The 17627-nt window shown below is 37.8% G+C and overlaps 1 long non-coding RNA gene across 1 annotated transcript; it reads left to right on the forward strand.

The window, feature by feature from the left end:
- Window positions 1-15350: 15350 nt before the first annotated feature.
- On the forward strand, window positions 15351-16140 carry LOC124889385. The gene is made up of 3 exons (XR_007048352.1): window positions 15351-15798; window positions 15895-15957; window positions 16027-16140. It is a non-coding gene; the product is annotated as an uncharacterized LOC124889385 (long non-coding RNA).
- Window positions 16141-17627: the final 1487 nt, after the last annotated feature.

A 17627-nucleotide genomic window follows, 5' to 3' on the forward strand; every position in this document is an offset into this window, starting at 1 on the left:
CCTACATATGGGTGAAGGTACAAATTTCTTGTCACACTTGAATGTGCTTAATGGACTGATCATGCAGTTGGCTAATCTTAGAGTAAAGATCGGGGAGGAAGATAAAGTCATCATACTCTTGAACTCATTGCCATCTTCTTATGATACTTTGGCAACAACCGTTTTACATGGTAAGGACTCTATTGAGCTGAAAGATATCACCTCAGCGCTTCTTATTGTAACACCCCATATTTCTGTAGAATAATCTAAGTCCCAGTGCATGAGTATTCATATATAAAATTTTTGAAATGCTCATTATTTTTCGGTTTAGAGCCTGCCATTGCGTAGGAAATTGAACTAGCTTTCCAGTGATATAAAGTTCGCCTAAATTTGATAATCGGGTAAGAAGTTATGGTGATGTGAGTTTCAGTCATTAAACACCGTCATTTTAACCCTTAGCGCATCGCGTAGGCAGCCCAAATGACAATTGTCAATTTCTAATGTGACTCTGTGATTATGGCGCATCGTGGAGCAGACCAACTTCTCGTTTGTCAATTTCCTGTGAGCCTCCGCAATGTTGGCGCATCGCGGAGGTGGCCAAAATGGCATCCAAAGGCTGACCACGATAGTGGCGTGGTGTGCCGTTGGCCCAGTTCTCAGTTGTCAGTTTTCAGTGACAAGATGCGATAACGTCGCGTCGCGCTAGGTGCTCTTTTCGAAAAAATTCTATGAAAATTAAATTTTTTTGCCTAGGGGTAAAACAATCCTTCCCCTAATTTTAATCCGCCCAGGTGTGCTTTTAAGCCCTAAAAACATTTTTAAACTCCTGATTTTAATTATTTCCCCCCAAATCTAGAAGCTTTCTCTCCCACATCAAGAACCCTAACTCTCCAATTTCAAGGTCAATCCTCAAAAACTCACCAAGAACTTAAGGAAATTCATAAATTAAGGTATGCTAGATGTTCATTCATGGATCTCTTTCATCCATGGAGTCCAAGCAACCCTTTTAAATTATAAAATTATGATCTTTTTAAGTTATTATGTTTTAAATTGTGATTTCACCCATGAATCTCCATGAACTATGATTTTATACCATGTTACCATGAAATTATTGTTATTATTCAATCCTCCATGTTTTAATATTATTATTTATTAAGCAAAACCATGATTTAATTCTATTATGTTGGATTCATGCTATTTCTATATGTTTTAGGACATTTCTATGATTGTTTTGAACCATGAACTACAAGTGTTTGATAAAATGCCTACAAGAGTGATTCATTTAATAAAAACCTTCATGCTTTGTCCCCTAAGCTTTAGTGTCTTTTCAGTATTGTTGTTTTGAGTCCTGGGGGTATTGAATACCCAAAAACCATAGTTGTTTATTTAGTCTAGTCTTAGTACATTATAGAATAGTCTTCATTTTATTCTATGAACATTATCAGAATAGTTAGATATCCGTCATTAAACTCAGAACAGTCTAGTGTCTCAGTGTCTTTTAGTTGGGATTAGGATTTAGCACCGAGTGAGTGAAGGGATGGTGGCTTCCCCGTTAGATAGGCAGAGTCGTTAGTAGCAGTCCCTATACTCTAGAACTATGTAGTCAGCATAGGATATGAGAAGTCACCCATCAGATTAGACTTGACTATCTCGCAGGGGTCACCCGTTAGTTCAGGCTTGACACCCTTAGTCCTTTCGAGGTTATATCAATTTAGTGGATCCACATAGCCAATATTAGTACCAGTGGCATGGTATTAACACCCATCCAACTGGAGTTATAGGTTGGACCCCGATTAGCTCATATTGGGGCATGTCAGTTAGATGATACCTCCCACAGTCTCAAATACAGTCTCAGTCATATTCTCCGTTTAGTTATTCAGTCTTAGTGTTTTTTGGCCAAAGCATACAAATGTCAGTCATTTCAATATCTCAGTTTACAGACTTTACTCAGTTCTTGTTATATGCTTGGTCATGCATCCTCAGTGTCTATAGATTTTCACGTATCTTTAGTATTTATAGATTTTAATGCATACACAATATTTATATGCTTTAAATATTTTCAGACCTATGGATTTTATGTTCTCTACTCTATACCCTATGTTTTACATGTATAATAAGTTAGTAATTATTATTCCTATTCATGAAACTATGCGTATCCGCCTACCCCATTTATCATACCAGTATATTCAAAGTATTGATCGCATACCTTTCTTTGGCGCTATGATGTATCATATCATAGGTGTTGACGCTCAATTCCCAAATCGTACTTAGACTCTCAGATTATTAACAGTACAGTAGCAGTGGAGAGTTATCATCATCCGAGGACAAATTATATTACTTTATATCAATATCTCAATAGTTAATAGAGTTAGTTGGGGGCCTATCCCATCAACTCTTAGTCAGTTAGTCTTAAAGGCTTTTCAGACATTTGAGTTAGTTATTCAGTATTCAGATTTCTAGTTGACATGTCAGTTTCTCAGTATTTTCTTAGATGTGGATAGTTATTTTCTATAGATTTTTATTCCAGTATTGAATTCAATTATTAAAACCTTATGGCATTGTCAGTATTTTTCTGTATTTATGATATTATTATTTAGTGCTCACAGCAGGTACTAGCTCATGGGTTTGTTTATGGTCCCTCGGGACCGTAAGCACTATGTGATGACTAGGGGGCAATCTTGGGTCGTTAAAAACTTAGTATCAGAGCCTAATGTTTTAAAGTGTCCTAAGAAGTCCAAAAGCCACATTGAGTAGAGTCTTATGCATGCGTGTGTAGCGTGCCACACTTATGGATGAGAGGCTACAAGGCATTTAGGAAAAGTTTCTCTTCTTTCAGTATTCATGTCGTGCGATTAAGCATGAGCTCAAGTTAAACTCCCAGTCTAAACTATTTCCTTCTTCGATTTATAGAACATGCCTATCAAGAAGAACAAAGAAAGAACATGAACTCAGCCAGCCCCTCAGCCTGTCCAGGAAGATCCTCTGGATGAGCATGTCTCTCACGCAGAATTTAGGGCTACGTTCACTACTCTAGCCAATTTTGTAGCAGCACAAAATGAACGGCCAGCTACTATTCTGGCCAACCTAGTGGCCAATACTTCTGCGATTAGTGTTCAAGATTTCACCCAGATGAATCCTTCTTCTTTCACAGGGTCCAAGTCCGAAGAGGATCCACAGGAATTCTTAGATATGGTTCAAAAGGTAACAATGCTATGGGGGTGACATCTAGTTAGAATATCGAGTTGGCTATATATCAATTACAGGATGTAGTCCATACTTGGTTTAAGAAGTGAAAAGTTGATAGATGTGTTGATTTAGGGCCTATAGAATGGGAAGAGTTTGCCACAACTTTCTTCAATAGATTCTTTGTATTGGAGTTTAGGGAGGCCAAGGAGTTAGAATTTATTAATTTAAGGCAAGGCAGCATGAGTGTGAGGGAGTATTCTCTTAAGTTTATTTAGTTAGCTAGATATGCTCCTCATATGGTAGCTGATAGTAGGTCTAAGATGAGTAAGTTTGTGTCTGATATGTCTGATAGAGTGGTCAAGGATTATAGGATTGCAATGCTGATTAGGGAGATGGACATAGAGAAGCAGAAGATTAAAGAGAGGAAGAGAGAAAATAAAAGATCTAGGATAGGTAGTTTTAATTTTAGTCAGCCAAAGTCAGAGGGTGGTAACTGTCCTCTATTTTATCAGAGTTCTTTAGCCCCAGGTCCCTCTTTAGCCAATACCCCAGTACTCAAATTCAGAAACGAAAATAGGGATAAGGCACCAGGCTTTAAGTCCCAGGTCAGTGTTAGTAGTGCTCGTATAAATCCTCTATGTTAGAAATATAGCAGACATCATCAGGGTGAGTGTATAGTGGGTAGTGATGTGTGCTTAGGGTGTGGCAAGCCAGTCCATCAGATTCGAGAGTGTCGGGTAGTTTCTCAGAAAGGTAGGGATGCATGCCAACAAGGCCAGTTCCATCCGGTCACCCAACTCAGCAGGGTGCCGCGTCCAATGCTACCAGTGGTTAGCATCCAAATAGATTATATGCTCTTCAGTCTCTCCAAGATTAAGAAAATTCTCCTAATATAGTTAATAGTATGTTGCAGGTCTTTCACTTACATATTTGTGCTTTACTAGACCCTAGAGCTTCTCTTTCTTTTGTAACTCCATATATAGCCGTCAATTTTTGGGTCAGTCCCAAAACTCTAGTAGAGCCCTTTTCAGTGTCTACCCCTGTAGGTGTTTCCATTATAGCCAGGCAGGTATACAGGAACTGTCTGGTCATAATATCTCAAAAAGTTACCTCAGTTGATCTCGTGGTGTTAAATATGGTAGATTTTGATGTTATTATCGGCATGGATTGACTGTACTTATGCTATGCCTCGGTCGATTGTAGAAACAGAATAGTTCATTTCCAGTTTCTAAATGAACCAGTCCTTGAATGGAGGGGTAGTACTACAGCTCTTAGGGGTCAGTTAATTTCATACCTTAGAGCTAGAAAGATGATATCCAAGGGGTATGTCTACTATTTTATGTGAGTCAAAGACTCTAACTAAGAAAATTCAACCCTTGATTCAGTTTCAGTAGTCAGGGAATTTCCAAATGTGTTCCTTGAAAATCTCTTCGGAGTTCCTCCCGAAAGGAAAATCGACTTTGGAATAGACCTTCTTCCAGATACTCAGCCTATATCTATTCCGCCATATAGAATGGCTCCAGCTAAACTCAAAGAATTGAAAGAACAGTTGAATAATATCCTAGATAAGGGATTTGTTAGACCCAGTGTCTCCCGTGGGGCGCACTAATTCTATTCGTGCATAAGAAAGATGGTTCTCTCAGAATGTGCATTGACTACCGTTAGTTGAACAAAGTAACCATCAAGAATAAATATCCACTTCCTAGAATCGATGACTTGTTTGATCAACTTCAGGGTGCCAGCTATTTTTCAAAGATAGACCTCAGATCAGGCTATCATCAGCTTAGGGTCAGGGAATGTGACATTCCAAAAATAGCTTTCCGAACTCAGTATGGTCATTTCAAATTTTTAGTCATGTTTTTTGGTTTCACGAATGCCCCAGTAGCCTTCATGGACTTGATGAACTGAGTGTTCAAGAAGTACTTGGATATGTTCGTTATAGTCTTTATTGATGACATTCTTGTCTATTCTCTTAGCGAAAGGGATCATGCAGACCATCTCAGAATAGTGCTCCAAACTCGTAGAGCCCATTATTTGTTCACTAAATTCATTAAGTGTGAGTTATGGCTAAGATCAGTAGCTTTCCTTAGCCATATTATTTTTGGTGATGGCATTAGGGTTGATCCTCAAAAGACCAAGATAGTGAGAAACTGGCCTAGACCCATCTCTCCATCAGACATCAGGAGTTTCTTAGGTTTAGCTGGATATTACCATCGGTTTGTTGAAGGATTTTCTTCTATTACATCCCCCATGTCCAGATTGACTCAAAAGAAAGTTAAGCTTCAGTGGTCAGATTCATGCGAGAAGAGTTTTTAGGAGTTGAAGACTCGACTTACCTCATCTCTAGTTCTTACTCTACCAGATGGTTTCGATGGGTTTGTTGTGTACTATGATGCATCCAGAGTAGGTTTGGGTTGTGTCCTCATGTAGAGATATAAGGTCATAGCCTACGCCTCCAAATAACTTAAGCCTTATGAGAAGAATTATCTGACTCATGATCTTGAGCTAGTAATAGTAGTATTCACCTTAAAGATTTGGAGGCATTAATTGTATGAGGTGCATGTAGATGTGTTCAGAGATCACAAAAGCCTCCAGTATGTGTTCTCTCAGAAAGATTTGAATTTGCATCAGAGAAAGTAGTTAGAATTTTTAAAGGATTATGACATGAGTGTTCTGTATCATCCGGGTAAGGCTAATGTAGTGGTTGATGCTCTCAGTATATTGTCTATGGGTAGTGTTACTCACATTGAGGATGGTAAGAAGAAGTTAGCTCAGGAAGTTCATCAACTTTCCCGACTAGGTGTCCGCTTAGTCGACTCCACAGAGGGTAGTGTGTGGGTGCAGAGTAGCTCAGAATTATCTCTAATTTCCAAGGTGAAGGAAAAGTAGGATAGAGATCCCAGTCTAGTTAAGTTCAAGAAATCAGTCAGAGATCAAAAAGTGGAGGTTTTCTCCCAAGGGGGAGATAGTGTGTTGCGCTGTCAGGGAAGATTGTGTGTGCCTGGTGTAGATGATTTAAGGCAACGAATTCTTGCAGAAATGCATGGTGCACGTTACTCTATTCATCTAGGGGCCACTAAGATATACCGCAATTTGTGGGAGATTTATTGGTGGAATAGAATAAAGAGAGATATTGCAGAGTTTGTAAATAAGTGCTCTACATCTCAGCAAGTTAAGGTTGAGCACCAAAACCCTAGTGGGTCTATGAATGAGTTCAGTATTCCCACTTGGAAGTGGGAGGAAGTGAATATGGATTTTGTGACAGGTTTGCCTCTTACCCATCATCAGTTGATTCTATTTGGGTTATCGTAGCCAGAATGACCAAATTAGCTCATTTCTTGCTATTCCATATCTCTTATTCAGCTGAGGACTATGCCAAACTCTATTCCAGAGAGTTGGTTAGGTTTCATGGTATTCCTTTATCTATCATCAATTTACCTCTAATTTCTAGAAAGTATTCCAAAAGGCTCTTGGTACTTAAGTCCACCTCAATATAGCTTTCTATCCTCAGATAGAAGATCAAGCAGAAAGGACCATTCAGACTCTTGAGGATATACCGAGAGCATGCGCAGTTGATTTTAAAGGTAGTTGGGATGACCACTTGTCTTTGATTGAGTTTGCATACAATAAAAACTATCATTCGAGTAACCATATGGCTCCATTTGAGGCTCTCTATGGTAGGAGGTGTTGATCTCTAATTGGTTGGTTTGAAGCAGATGAGGCTGCAGTAGTAGGGCCTGACTTGGTGTTTGATGCCTTAGAGAAGGTTCAGCTGATCCGAGAAAGGCTTAGGGCTGCCTAGAGCTGACAGAAATCGTATGCAGATGTGAGGAGAAAGGATGTCAAGTTTGAGGTTGGTGATTTTGTGTACTTAAAGATCTCTCCCATGAAGGGAGTGAAGAGATTCGGCAAGAAAGGGAAACTCAGTCCCTCATATATCGGTCCCTTCAAAATTCTTAGTCGCTCTAAAAAGGTAGCTTATGAGCTTGAGTTTCCTTCAGAACTAGCCTCAGTACAGCCAGTGTTCCATGTCTCGTTGTTTAAGAAGTGTATTGGTGATCCAGCTGTAGTTGTTCCCTTAGAAAGTATAGATATTCAGAACAATCTTTCCTATGAGGAAGTTCCAGTCGAAATTCTTGATCATCAAGTTTGTAGACTAAGGAACAAAGAAGATCCACTAGTCAAAATTCTTTGGCGAAATTAGTCTGTTGAGGGAGCCACTTGGGAAGCAGAAGTAGATATGCGGTCCAAGTACCCTCATCTTTTCTCTGCAAATCCAGATTCAGTATAAGGAACCAATCTTCTTAAGATTTTTCTCTATCATGCTCAGTTTCAGTCGCACATCATGTTCATGTCAGTCGTGCATTCATGAATCAGTTCAGTCATGTATTCCATGCATCAGATAGGCATATTCAGTGTGTAAGCTTAGTCCATCAGTTTCCTCAGCTTAACCAGTTTCATTCGGGAACGAATGATCCCAAGGGGGAGATATTGTAACACTCCGTATTTCCCTAGCATAATCTAAGTCCTAGTGCATGAGTATTCATATATAAATTTTTGAAACACATTATTTTTCAGTTTAGAGCCTTCCATTGAGTAGGAAATTGAACTAGCTTTCCAACAATATAAAGTTCGCCTAAATTCAATAATCGGGTAAGAAGTTATAGTAATTTAAAGTTTCAATCGTTAAACACCATCATTTTCACCCTTAGCACGTCGCGTAGGAATCCCAAATAACAATTGTCAATTTTCAGTGTGACTTCGTGATCATTCCACGTCGCAGAGCAGGTAAACTTTCCATTTGTCAATTTCCAGTGGGCTCCGTGATGTTGGCGCGTCGCAGAGGTGGCTAAAATAACATCGAAAGGCTTACTGCGATAGTGGCGCATTGCGCTGTCGACCCAGTTCCCAGTTGTCAGTTTCCAATGACACGATGCGATAACGCTGCGTCACGCCAGGTGCCCATTTTGGAAAAATTCGACGAAAATTAAAAAATTTCATCCAGGGGTAAAACAGTCCTTTCCCTTAATTTTAATCCGCCCAAGTGTGCTTTTAAGCCCTAAAAATATTTTTAAACTCATGATTTTAATTATTTTCCCCCAAATCAAAAAGCTTGCTCTCCCACATCAAGAACCCTAGCTCTCCAATTTCAAGGCCAATCCTTAAGAACTCACTAAGAACTTCAGGAAATTCATCAATTAAGGTATGTTAGATGTTCATCGATGGATCTTATTCATCCATAGAGTCCAAGCAACCCTTTTAAATTATAAAATTGTGATCTTTTCATGTTATTATATTTTAAATTATGATTTCACCCAAGAATCTCCATGAACTATGATTTTATACCATGTTACCATGAAATTATTGTTATTATTCAATCCTCCATATTTTAATAGTATTATTTATTGAACAAAACCATGATTTAATTCTATTATGTCGGATTCACGCTATTTCTATATATTTTAGGACATTCCTATGATTTTTTTGAACCATGAACTATAAGTGTTTGATAAAATGCCTACAAGAGTGATTAATTTAATAAAAACCTTCATGCTTTGTCCCCTAAGCTTTAATGTCTTTACAGTATTATTGTTTTGAGTCATAATGGTATTGAAAACCCAAAAAACATAGTTGTTTATTTAGTATAGTCTTAGTACATTACAGAATAGTCTTCAGATTATACTCTAAGCATTATCAGAATAGTCAGATTTCAGTCATTAAACTCAGAACAGTCTAGTATCTCAGTGTCGTTCAGTTGGGAGTAGGATTTATCACCGAGCGAGTGTAGGGATAGAGGCTTCTATATCAGATAGGTAGAGTCGTTAGTAGCAGTACCTATACTCCAGAAGTACATAACCAGCGTAGGATATGAGAAGTCACTCGTCAGATTAGGCTTGACTATCTCGCAGGGGTCACCCGTTAGTTCAGGCTTGACACCCTTAGTCCTTTGGAAATTATATTAGTCTAGTGGATCCACACAGCCAATGTTAGTACCCTAGCACGATATTAATAGCCATCCATCTGGGGTTACAGGTTGGACCCCGATTAGCTCAGATTAGGGCATGTCGGTTAGATGATACCTCCCACAGTCTCAGATACAATCTCAGTCACAGTCCCCATTCAGTTATTCAATCTTAGTGTTGTTTGGCCAAAGCATACAGATGTCAGTCATTTCAGTATCTTAGTTTACAGACTTTACTCATTTCTTGTTATATGCTTGGTCATGCATCCTCAGTGTCTATAGATTTTCACGTATCTTTAGTATTTATAGATTTTTATGCATACACAGTATTTATATGGTTCACATATTTTTAGTACCTATGGATTTCATGTTCTCTACTCAGTACCCTATGTTTTATATGTATAATTAGTCAGTAATTATTATTCTTATTCATAAACCATGCATATCAGCCTACCGCATTTAGCATACCAGTACATTTAAAGTACTGATTGCATACCTTTCTTTTGCGCTATGATGTATCATATCATAGGTGCTGGCGCTCAGTTACCGGATCACACTTAGACTCTCAGATTATTAGCAGTACAGTAGCAGTGGTGAGTCCTCATCATCCGAGGACAGATTATATTACTTTATGTCATTATCTCAGTAGTTAATAGAGTTAGTTGGGGGCCTATCCCATCAACTCTCAGTTAGTTAGTCTTAGAGGCTTTTTAAACATTTGAGTCAGTTATTCAATATTCAGATTTTCAGTTGAAAAGTCAATTTCTCAGTATTTTCTCAAATATGGACAGTTATTTTCTGTAGATTTATATTCCAGTATTGAATTCAATTATTAAAACCTTATGGAAATGTCAGTATTTTCCATATTTATGATGTTAGTATTCAGTGCTTATAGTAGGTACCAGCTCATGGGTTAGCTTGTGGTCCCTCGGGATCGTAAGAACCATGTGACGACTAGGGGGTAGTCTTGAGTCATTACACTACTCAATGAGAAGATAAGAAAGAAGCCTGAAAATTATGGATAGGCTCTCATCATAGAAAGTAGAGAAAGAAGTCACCAAAGGAGTTCAAGTAGCTATGGTAAAATCGAAGGTTATGGAAAGTCCAAGGTCCGATTCAAATCAAGAGCTAGAGATTGCTACAATTTCAATCAACCAGGTCACTTCAAAAGAGATTGTCCAAATCTAAAACGGGGCAAATGTGAAAGTAGTATCCAGAAGAATGAAGACAACACTGCTGCCATGATGCAAAATAATGATGATGTTGTTCTCTTAATAAATGAGGAATAGGAGTGTATGCACTTGGCAGGGACAGAGTCGAAATGGGTGGTTGACACAGCAGTATCTTACCATGCTACACTGGTAAGGGATATTTTCTGTAAGTATAAAGCAAGTGATTTCGGCACTGTGAAAATGGGTAACTCAAGTTATTCAAAGATCATGGGAATCAGAGACATTAGTATCAAGACTAATGTCGGATCCACATTAGTTCTAAAAGACGTGCATCATATACCCGGTTTGCAGTTGAACTTGATCTCTAGAATTGCTTTGGATCGAGATGGATATGAGAACTATTTTGTAAATAAAAAATAGAGACTCACCAAGGGAGCATTGGTGATTGCAAAAGGGGTTGCTCGTGGCACATTGTACAGGAAAAATGCAAAAATTTATGGAGGTGAATTGAATATAGTTCAAGAAGAGATTTTTGCAGATTTGTTGCTCAAAAGAATGGGTCATATGAGAGAGAAAGGATTAGAGATTCTCTCTAGTAAATCACTCATATATTTTGCCAAAGGTACTACGGTAAAATCATATGACTATGGCTTATTCAGTAAGTAGCATAAAGTCTCGTTTCAAACATCGTCTGAAAGAAAATTGAATATACTTGATCTTATATATTCTGATGTTTGTGGTCCGATGAAGGAAGAATCGATGAGCGGTAACAAATATTTTGTTACTTTTATTAATGATGCTTCACGAAAATTATGGGTTTATATCTTGAAAACAAAAGATCAAGTATTTCAAGTATTTCAGAAGTTTCATGCTCTGGTGGAACGAGAGATGAGTCTAAAGCTAAAGCGTCTCCGCACTGACAATGGAGGTGAGTATACTTCAAGGGAATTTGAAGAGTATTGTTCAACTCATGGAATCAAACATAAAAATATAGTTCCCCGAACCCCAAAACACAATGGTGTAGCTGAGCGAATGAATCGCATCATTGTTAAAAAGGTGAGAAGCATGCTCAGAATGGCTAAACTGCCTAAGTCATTCTAGGGTGAAGCAGTTCAGATAGCTTGTTACCTGATCAATCGTAGTCCATCAATTCCATCAGAATTTGACATCCCAGTGAGATTTTGGACAAACAAAGAAGTGTCCTACTCTCACATGAAGGTGTTCGGTTGCAGAGCCTTTGCATATGTACTGAAGGAGCAAAGAACAAAACTAGATGATAAATTAGTTCCCTGCATATTTATCGAATATAGAGATGAAGAGTTTGGGTACAAATTGTGGGATACTGTAAAGAAGAAGGTCATCAGAAGCAGAGAAGTAGTCTTTCGAGAAAGTAAAGTTAGAATTTTTGATGATGTATTAGAGAAGGTCAAGAAATAGAATGGTGTAGTCCCTAATGTTATTACTATTCCTTCTACTTTTGACCATCCCAGAACTGCAGAAAGTACAACCGATGAGGTTGTTGAGCAGGAGAAGCAACATGATGATTATGCTAAGAAGGTGGATCACCCTACTCAAGAAGAAGAACAATAATCTTAAACTTTGAGGAGGTCAGAAAGGCAAAGAGTGGAGTTATCCAAGTACCCTTTCTCAGAGTATGTCCTCGTCAATGATAAGGGGGAGCCAAAAAATCTAAAGGAGGTATTGGTCCATCCAGAAAAGAACAAGTGGATGAAAGCCATACAAGAAGAGATGGAATCTCTGCAGAAAAATAGAACGTATAAATTGGTTGAACTTCTAAAAGGTAAAAGACCGCTTAAGTGCAAGTAGTTTTTTAAACTTAAGAAAGATGAAAATGGAAAGATGGTCAGATATAAAGCTTGATTGGTGGTAAAAGGCTTCGAATATAAGAAAGGTTTTGATTTTTATGAAATCTTCTCACCCGTTGTCAAAATAACTTCTATTCGAATCATTTTGAGCTTAGCAGCTAGCCTAGACCTTGAAGTGGAGCACTTGGATGTGAAAACTATATTTCTTCATGGAGATTTAGAAGAAGAGATCTATATGGACCATCCATAAGGATTTGAATTAGCTGGAAAGAAAAACATGGTCTGTAAATTGAATAAGAGTCTTTATGGATTGAAGTAGGCACCAAGCCTGTGGTATAACAAGTTTGACCCATTCATGTAAAGTCAAACCTATAAAAAGACTTATTTTGATCCATGTGTATACTTCAAAATTTTTGAACAAAAACTTTATTATTCTATTGTTGTATGTGGATGACATGTTGATTGTAGGACAAGACAAGGAGCTGATTGCCAAGTTGAAGAAAGATTTGTCCAAGTAATTTGATATGAAGAGCTTGGGCCCAGCACAACAAATTTTGGGGATGGAGATTATTCGAGAACGAACAAGCAGAAAGTTGTGGCTATCTCGAGAAAAGTATATTGAACGTGTACTCGAACGCTTTAACATGAAGAGTGCTAAAGCTATTAGCATGCCTCTTGCTAGTCATCTGAAGTTAAGCAAGAAAATATGCCCTACAACAAAGGAAGAGAAAGGAAATATGGCTAATGTTCCTTATTCTTCAGCAATCGAGATTTTGATATATGCAATGGTGTGTACCAGATCGGATATTGCTCATGTAGTTGGAGTTGTTAGCAGGTTCCTTGAAAATCCTGGAAAAGAACACTGGGAAGCAGTCAAGTGGATACTCAGGTATTTGAGAGGTACCACAGGATATTGCTTGTGTTTTGGTGGATCTGATCCAATCTTGAAGGGCTATATAGATGCTGATATGGCAGGTGACCTTGACAACAGAAAATCCACTATAGGATATTTGTTTATATTTTCAGAGGGAGCTATATCATGCAAATCAAAGTTGTAGAAGTGTGTCGCACTCTCTACAACAAAAGCAGAGTATATTGCAGCTACTGAAGTTGGCAAGGAGATGGTATGGCTGAAATGATTCCTTCAAACAGTTGAATTGCACCTAAGAAGTACGTTATCTATTGTGACAGTCAAAGTACAATAGACTTAAGCAGGAACTGCATTTACCATGCAAGAACAAAACACATTCATGTGAGGTTCCATTGGATTCGTGAACAAGTGGAGAATAAATCGTTCCATGTTAAGAAGATTCACACCAGTGAAAATCCCAAAGATACGCTGACAAAGGTGGTGTCAAAAGACAAGTTTGAATTGTGCAAAAAACTTGTTGGCATGAGCTCTTTCTGATAAGACGAGAATACCTCCTTTAGGTGTATGGGACTGGAGGGGGAGATTTGTGGGGTCCATTCCATATCTTCTGAAGGTTTTCATTGGCTGCAATATACAAGATTTGGTAGTTGTAGGCAATTAATATGTTCACTATGCACTTTGAAAAATGTCTTGCTATGGTGTCATTGATAACACAAGCAAGGACATATTTTCTCCTATAAAAGGAGCACGGTAATTTACTTGGAAATACGCACCAATAAAAAGAGTGAAGAAAAAATAAAGTGGGGCATCGCAGAGAGTTTGGTCTGTGAGGAAAAAATAGAGAGTGTGAGTCATATTGTAGTGAGGTGAAAAATTCAAAAAAGAGAGATTTCTTTGAGTGTGCAGTAGTCACTTTGAGTATTGTACCTGTGACTACGGTATAAAATTTCTTACGATAGTGATATCAGTTGCTCCTCATGGCCCGTGGTTTTTCTCATTGGGTTTCCACGTAAAAATCTCAGTGTTCTTATTGCTCTTGTTGTTCTCGTTGATTAACCGTATTATTGTTGTCATAATTATTGCTTTTTATTACCGCAATATTATTATCGTGACAGGATTTATTTCCCAACAGAAAGAACTGTTCAATATTATCATTACTAGAGAGCTTCTTCTCTGTGAAAATGTGAGTATTAGTGGTAAAGGGATAATAACCCGAGATTAATAAGTAGTTGTAGCTAGGGTTTGAAAACAGATTCTAAGTGGAAGGAACATGCAGAATCAGAGAAGTAGGAGAATGAAGATGCAGAGAGAGAAGCAGTACAGGGGACTGTTGACACGGATAGAGGTTGTATTTCCCTGTAATTCAATTTGGATACCTCAGGTGCCGAGAAAGGTATGTTTCTTCTCTTGGCTTGCTACTAGAGGGGGTGATCTTAACGGCTGAAAATCTTAGAAAGCGAAAGTTTGTCTGCATCAGCTGGTGTTACGTGTGTAAGGAGACGGGCGAGGACGTAGATCATGTTCATTGTGGTTTTACCATGAGATTATGTTAGGATACGTTTAGGTAGTTTGGAATCTCTTGGGCAATGCCAAAAACTATGAAAGAATTGATTTCTTGCTGCAGGTACAGGAGGAGGAGAAGACACAGGGCATGGAATGTGGTTCCTCTCGCGTTGTTGTGGGTTGTTTTGAGAGAGAGAAATAGGAGAGCTTTTGAGGAGGTAGAGTCGAGGTTTTCTCAGTTGGTTAATTGTCTGGTCACTTATTTTCTTTGAGTTGAGTTTTTCTCACTTGAGGAGTTGTCTTTGGTCACTTATTTTCTTTTGGTGCACCCATAAAGTCCCTTGTTATATAGATGATTGGGTGGAGTTTGTAGAGAATCATGTCTTTTGTAGATTCCTCATATTTTGGTTTAATCCTTGTATATGGCCAAACTTTTGGCTTTGTTAATGAATGAAATACATTCACCTGATAAGAAAAAAAGGTTCCATCCTTGAAAAAAATGTCGATCTTCGGAAGTATATGATAGTATATAAATGTTGAAAAAAAGTACATGAATGTTGGAAAAATAAGAATAAATGTAACTTAAGCTTTTGAACTAGCAAGCTCTTCAAAACAGCAAAAGAAATATTAGTAACTTAAGCCATTGGACTGTTAAAATGCTCTTGAACCTCTCTTTTGTACTTTTATAGTACCTACTTGGCACTACTTACCTTACCTACATTAAAAAAAAAGGTGTCTTCAAAGCAGAGTGAAATAGTTTAATGAAAAAAATAGGCTGAATTTTAACAGCAACTTCAATGGTTACAAGAAGCTCTGCAGTGACTTCATATCCGAGTGCTCTAGTTCTTCTATTGACTTCGAAAGCTTCCATGTAGACTTCTTTTTCTTTCTTTATTGGGGTTCAAGGATTGTGGATTTCTGAATTCCAGTGTAATTGCATCATCTCTTAACATGCACAAGCTATCTCGATGGTAAAAACATCATGTATGCCTTACCTGCTGACTTTTTAACCACCTGTTGCAAGATTATATGCTCTGTAATAATGTGACATAGTCCATTTTTCCCCTTTAAGTTATTTTTGTTGCTTAATTCCCTTGTAAATTTTTTCGATATTTGGATGTGACTTGTACAAAATATATTAGAATCTGGAGTAGGGAGCCGTAGCAGCGAGAAAACTGCATCGCTGTTTATTTCAAAAATACTTGAGAGACGGGCTCATGGTTTTCAATATGGAGCTTTAGAGGTGAAGGGTCATCTGGAAATGCGTCGTTTTTCAGATGTTTCTACAGTAATGATATGGTACACTCTCTTCTTAGATGTTCACACTTATGCTATCAAGTTTTGTTGATATCCTTTTCATTATTTCTTATCTGACTAGAGATTTTCATAATGTAGCTTCTCCCCGAAACACGTAAAAGCACTCACAGTCCCTGGATCTGTCATTTTCATATAGATAAGGTAATGCAATGAGACATTCATTTCTTATTATGTTATTGGTTTTGTGCTCTTAAATTTCCGTTCTCTCAGGAAACTATGAAGACAAGAAGGCTGAAGATGAGATCAGTTATAGATGCTCTTAACATGAGATATAGAGCCGCAAAATTGACAAAACCGAAAGCAGGAATTGACCTTCCAGACTTGCATATAACATGCAAGTAAGATGTTGCTTTGAGTTTCATCATTTAATTGTTATTGGATGCATGTAAATGGGAATATGAGGAAACTAAATTTAGTTGTTCTTGTTAAATGTTTCAAGCAAGACTCTTGACTTCGTTGCCTAACCTGTTCAATTATTTGGTCCCAGCTTTTAATGTTATGAAATCGAATCATTCTGAATCCTCAACTAACCTTATTGCACTTCCACCATCTAATGGTCACTGTTTGATCCCTCGTATTCCCTTAATATCTCTTGTAAATATGCAGGGATTGTTCAGTTGCTGAAGTACGAAACTAGAAGTCCAAAATTTGCATCACAGTTGCCATTGTTGAGACCTCAAAAGATTCTTTTCACTTCTGGAGACACTTCATGATTTGGTGATTCCCTTTCTTGTTCGGATGGTGATAAAAGGTTTAGATCTTCTTTCTTCTTTAGGAAATACCGCTTAGCAAGCCGATGTCTTTGAGCTATGTTCTTTTTTAGTCATTATCCTTTTTTGTGTAAAGCAGCTTCACTTGTGCTATTATTAACAAAGAACATGGAATCTGTTACTGGCTTGTTATGAAGGAGTTTCACTTGTGCTGGTTATGAAGGGTCATGTATTCATAAAACTGGATTTCCTTGTCTGCCAGTGTCCAATTCTGCTGATGACTATTGAATCCATTCCAATTATGACTGCAGGACCAGATCTCAGAATTTTTGATGATTTTTAACTAAAATTTGGTTTAAATGTTTATATTGTTTGGAAACTATTGTCTCAAGAGGCTCAAATCATTTTATAAAAATGTTGACAAGTTTAATGTGGGCTTGGAAACCATGAAGTATGCTTGCAATTTACCTATGCATTAGTCCTTACATCTTAGTTTGATTTACTGATGTTGCTATAAAGGTGTAGATACCTCTTCTTGCACCAGTTTGCATGAAAGGGAAATATAAGCTCCTTGATAACAGGCAGTTTCAGGTATCAAGATTGAATTAAAGGTTAAATTTAAATATAAGATGTTGTTCGTGACCAGGAGGTCACGGGTTCAAGCCTTGGAAACAGCCTTTGGCAAAAATGCAAGGTAAGGCTGCGTACGATACACTCTTGTGGTGGGGCCCTTCCCCGGACACCGCGCTTAGCGATAGCTTTAGAGCCCTGGGCTGCCCTTTTGTTGTTCGATGAATGAAAATGGAGGCTTTATAAGAGCTTTAATGAGCTTTGTAAAGATTAAGTTACAGATAAGTTCGTTATCTTGGATATTTACTTGTCTAAAGTCATTTCTATCATTATATCATGATCTTCATTAAGAAGAACGTAATTTGCATGTGAATTGTCACACTTCTGTAGCCTCATTAGATCTTGAAGTAATTGAATCCTTTCAGCCAAAAATTGCAAAAGATTAATGAATAGCATCTTTCACACTTTACATTTCAAAGTGACTTTAAATTTTGACACTTGTTTTATCACTGAAAAGTGTGGCTCTTTGTC

Source organism: Capsicum annuum, chromosome 12, assembly GCF_002878395.1.
Source record: "Capsicum annuum cultivar UCD-10X-F1 chromosome 12, UCD10Xv1.1, whole genome shotgun sequence".
Taxonomy (NCBI): domain Eukaryota; kingdom Viridiplantae; phylum Streptophyta; class Magnoliopsida; order Solanales; family Solanaceae; genus Capsicum; species Capsicum annuum.